This window comes from Oryza glaberrima, chromosome 11 (genome assembly GCF_000147395.1).
Source record: "Oryza glaberrima chromosome 11, OglaRS2, whole genome shotgun sequence".
NCBI lineage: Eukaryota > Viridiplantae > Streptophyta > Magnoliopsida > Poales > Poaceae > Oryza > Oryza glaberrima.
In genome coordinates this window covers 4,224,740-4,229,188 of record NC_068336.1, presented here as the reverse complement: position 1 = coordinate 4,229,188, position 4,449 = coordinate 4,224,740, and the positions used below count along the sequence as shown (strand labels likewise).

The following is a 4,449-nucleotide window of genomic DNA, read 5'->3' as shown; positions in this document are numbered from 1 at the left end:
AATTGAGCAATGGAAGTAGTCGCCCGCGAAGTACTCGTGTGCATGGTTGGTGAAGGTGACACCGTAACGTGTCCTGCATGTGTGTCGCCATGGTCCATGGAAGAAGACGATTGACTGTGTGTGTGTGCAGCGTAGGTGCTCCGTCTCGATCGATCGGCCCCTCACCGGCCGTGCAACTCGCAAGATAGACCACACCTTCGGTTCACTAGCTTGGCACTGTGTCTAGCTAGCTACATATCTCCATAGTTCAAACTTGGAAAGGAATTGTTTGAAGGAGTCATTAATCGCAGAATTAGGAGATAGTACTACGAGGGTTAATTGCGTACGGTTTCATCAAAGGATTAATTGTTCGATCGAATTCATAGTTTCGCAAGTTACAGAGACACCTCTTGAGACCCGTGTAGTTCGCGAAAAGAAAATTTCTGGGTGTCACATCGAACGTTTGACCGGATGTCGAAAGGGGTTTTCGGACATGAATGAAAAAACTAATTTCATAACTCGCTTGGAAACCGCGAGACGAATCTTTTGAGCCTAATTAATCCATCATTAGCACATGTGGGTGTCGACGAGGGATACCCGTAGACCGGATATAGAGGGTATTGGCACTACTGGAAAATCGTTTTTTCGTGACTGCCCCACAGATTTTCGTGATGGCGATGTAAACACAGTCACCAAGAAGACATATCGTGACAGGCATTAGAACACCATCATGAAATTGGGTGTTTCGTGACTGGGAAGAGCAGCCAGTCACCGAGTAATAGAGTTGGTGACGGTGCAGTAATATAAAGCCCTTACCATACTGTGTGATGGACTTAAATGGGCCAAGCTGCTCTGCCTCTGTCTGAAACTGTGAACCACCAAAAACAGAGTGTTCTTCTCGTTCCCCATGGCTCTTGGCCCTAGTGAGCTCCACGCCTCCACCTCGGCGCCGCAACTCTGCTCGTCGATTCATCGCTGGTAGTGATGCCGGCGAAGGAGCCCGTACATTCTCACCTCACCGTTGGTCTTGCCTCCCTTGCTCTCCTCTCTGACGGGCGTGCTGCCGTTGCTCTCCTCACGGTGGGTTTCGCCGCCGTCCCCGTGTCCTGTCCGTGGGTCGCGTCACCATTGCTCTTCTCGTCGTGAGGTGTGCCATCGCTACTCTACACTCCAGCGACCTGCCTTCTCCTCTGTGCTGTTAACCCTTCCACCAGAAATAGTTCCCTCTGTTTTTTCCATAGGGTGACCCATAGGTGTTCGATGAAATGCCAATGCAGCGATTTTTGGTTAAATTTATGTCTGAGGCTTTTAAACCAGTAATTTGTCACAATGTTTTTATTAGATGGTTGCAAAAATTCTCAGATTTCATTAGATAGTGGTATTAGGATAATTTATGATAAACAATTATGGATAGTTTACTGACCTTGGTTTTTTACACTAGCTTTTTGGTTCCTTACAACAGTGAGATATTTTACAAGCTGCATTTTTCATGTGTTTGCATCCTCTGAATTGGATCTTAATTCATAGTAAAATATTAAGGCAAGTTGTTTAATGTGCATCTCAATTATAAACATTTGTGTTCCCTTTCCTGTATATGTAGATAATGCATAAATATTGTTCTACTACTTGCAGGTGTACTGAAATTATACTTCATTTTTCTCGTACACTTGTCAGTGTTGTGTACTTTTGAAAAAATCAGCTAACTTTTAGTTAAAAATGCATATTGTTTGTTAGAATTCTAAATTCTTCTAATTTTACACTATATAGGATCCTAGAGCGAGTTTACTGCAGATCAATGACATCACCTGAAGTATCTGTTGGACATCCACAAGGTAAAACTGAAGAAACATTTGTTCTTTTCATTTTACCTGTCACCAAGCAAGTGTTTTCTGAATTATTTTCTTTTCTTTTCTTGTTACCTGCTATCATGCAAGTGTTGTTGTCACTGTCTAACTCTACGCAGATGTTTAGGAGGAGTTGGATAGCTAATAGATGCAGTTACCATTGTGCCTACACAGCTATTAGATGTAATGCATTGTGGGAATTAGATTGCTTCTGAACTTCTGCAGTCCATTCTTAAGTTCTATATAGTTTACTGCCTGTGCAACGCATAATGTGGTTTTAATGATTTGTTGCTAGTAAATAGTGGAACAGGACATCTTTAATATGCCTTGGAAGTAATATGTTTTCGCTTTTCCAAAAATACTATGGTTAATTACTTGTTGTGTCATATCTTTAATATGTTTTCCTTTCATTTCTAAAGATGGCTTTTAAATCTAATGTAGACTGCTCTAATCAATCTGAAGAATGGGACACAGAGGAAGAGTGTTGTTTTTGATGCATTAGAACTAGAATTTTGGTGAGTCATTTTTATATTTATCATACTCATTTATATTTATATGCTACCATTAATTGGTCATAATTGATTTGATACTAGTCATCTTATGCCAAAATGACCAGCTTTGTATTTAAGAAACTAGAATATACTGAAGGTACCTAATGGCTTGCAAGATTTAAGGAAATTATCTCTGTTTCTTAAAGATGTCCTGAAACTTAACACATACAAATGTGCTCCCTTGTTATCTGAAGCTACATGGCATGCCTGCGTTCTTTGATCTAGAAATTATTTTTCCTAAATATCTGAAGCTACATGGTATACATGTATATTCGTTTTATCTTAGATGCTGAAACTCTGCACAGAAATGTGCTTATCCAGTTATCTGACAGCTGCCTGGCGTGTGTTCTTTTTATCTTGGATTCATTATTGAACCTAAACATGGTAAAAATATTGGAGCATTTGCTAAAGGTCCAAGAAAACTATTGTAATTTTGCATGGCTCTAATGACTTCATTCCAGTACAGTGTTTTAATCGGTATGCATGATAAGAGCAATTTACCGATGATTCATCTACTTGATTACCTCATGCGATTAATCTGATTTAAGCTTTTTATAGGCTTTTTTACAGTGTTGACTAGTGATTCCATTTGAATTTGGAGCTATTCAGTAATAATATTAGCTAATAACTAAATTGTAGCTTGCTGTAATCTTCAAGTGACATTCATGAAATTTAAGGCAACAATTTCAAGTCCAGTGATACAGTTCAACTCAATTTGATGATTCACTTTGATGTACTAATTTGTTTTGCAGAAGCTTTCCTAATATATTGTATCATATTTGTAGATAATTGTTGAATGGTTTTTTTATGGAAAGCTCAGAAGACTTCCTTTTTTCAAGTGGAGCTTGCTTCATGAGTGGCCACCGAAGGCTGCTTCCCTCTATTCTATGGCATTATATTGGGCTTGTCACTTCAAGAATTATTGGACTGATACAAGACTTGTGTAGAAATTTGTAGTGTATAATCAAATACTGTTTTTCTATGAATTATGTAAGGACTCACGATGTTCATTGCTAATATATGCTTTTGTGAGTTTGAATTTGGACTCGGGTAAAATAAGTGATTTTGTTGTATTGTATCTGAACTCACTTTCTAGCATATGAGGTTGATTTACATGAATTTTCATATTAATTACGTGCACATGACGTGTTTCGTGAGAGCCACCCAGTCACGAAAGGTATTTCCTAATGGCAAAAGTCTGTCAGGAAATTGATGTTCTGTGACAGCTACCACCTTCACGAAAAAGTATTCCCAACGGTTAAGCAAAACTGTTAGAAAAATGGTCAAAACATGCAAATTGGGGGAATTGCTTTTTCGTGACTGCTTGACAGTCACTGAACAGCTTGTGACTGCTTCCCCTCACCAAATATTAGACTTCGTGACCAATCAAGCGTGACTAACATTTTGTGATAGTATGTGGTCACCAAAGATCTTTGTGATAGGCTTTTGACTTTTCGTGAGAGTGAGGGCCAGTCACGAAAAATCCATTCTCTTGTAGTGTGGGGTACGTTGGTACGAGGACCTACGTAGTACGACATCAAACAAGCAGAAGACAAAGATTATACTGGTTCAGGCCCCTTGATAGGTAATAGCCCTAATCCAGTTGGTATGAGATTATATGATGGAAACTACAGATTACAAAGGGAATAGCAGAACTCGATGATACCGACGAGACCGTAGTCGAGTTGGTTCGACTAGATCACCCGCGACTTGGCTCCTGTAGGCTCTGACTTCGTAGGCTGTGGTGGATGTGTTGGTGGTGAGATTCGATGCCTTAGGTCCTGCCCAGGGGGTCCCTTTTATACCGCGGGTCAGTTGATCTCCAAGTATGACTCGAAGATATCGGACCCCACACGATATGGTAACGACCCAGTCTTGTCCGAGTAGGACTTCTCCCATGTATGGATTCTGTTTCTATCACGTGATAGATTTCCTTAACATATACAGAAATTACCAGTATACGCGCAGGTATACCGTATCGGCATACAACATACATCCAAGGGTAGAGGGTATACCTTATCCGTAACCCTAACAGTGGGTTATTGTAGCACTTATGGCTAATCATGGACTAATTA

General features: G+C 40.0%; 1 long non-coding RNA gene across 1 annotated transcript; it reads left to right on the top strand.

The window, feature by feature from the left end:
• Positions 1-849: 849 nt before the first annotated feature.
• Positions 850-3,366, top strand: LOC127753674 (uncharacterized). The gene is made up of 4 exons (XR_008012676.1): positions 850-1,126; positions 1,747-1,811; positions 2,265-2,338; positions 3,160-3,366. It is a non-coding gene; the product is annotated as an uncharacterized LOC127753674 (long non-coding RNA).
• The last annotated feature ends 1,083 nt before the right edge of the window (positions 3,367-4,449 follow it).